This window comes from Brassica oleracea, chromosome C3 (assembly GCF_000695525.1).
Source record: "Brassica oleracea var. oleracea cultivar TO1000 chromosome C3, BOL, whole genome shotgun sequence".
Classification (NCBI taxonomy): Eukaryota; Viridiplantae; Streptophyta; class Magnoliopsida; order Brassicales; family Brassicaceae; genus Brassica; species Brassica oleracea.
In genome coordinates this window covers 12,019,756-12,020,297 of record NC_027750.1, presented here as the reverse complement: position 1 = coordinate 12,020,297, position 542 = coordinate 12,019,756, and positions in this window count along the sequence as shown.

The following is a 542-nucleotide window of genomic DNA, read 5'->3' as shown; positions in this document are numbered from 1 at the left end:
TAAAGATATTAAAAATATTCTAATTAAAATATGTAAAATTTAATATAGTTTTAAGAAAATGGTCAAAATAAAAAAAAATTACACATAAAATAATCATGATTTTTGTTAAATGGACGGATCATTATTTATATGATATCGCACACGAAAAAAAAATTTCTGTTTTTAAAATTATCTAATTAACTCTATACTCATTTTTTTAAATTTTTTATATGATATCACACATTCGTAAAAAAATAGATAGTTTAAGATGCAAAAAAAATATTTACTTAATGAATATAATATGAACGAATATTACAAATACATCATTTAATAAAATAAATAATTAAAAATTGAAAATTCATATCCGCGCTGGTGCACGGATCAGAGTCTAGTATTTATTTATTCTATTACTTAATTTAAAACTTAACTGGCTTCATTCATTTTCGACTATATATTTAAAAAATAATTTTTATTTATTTTTATTTCGTCCATATGGAAAAGAGAAAAATTAGATATCCATACATATCGTTAACCTTTGTGAATTAAATTTTTTAAAATATCCT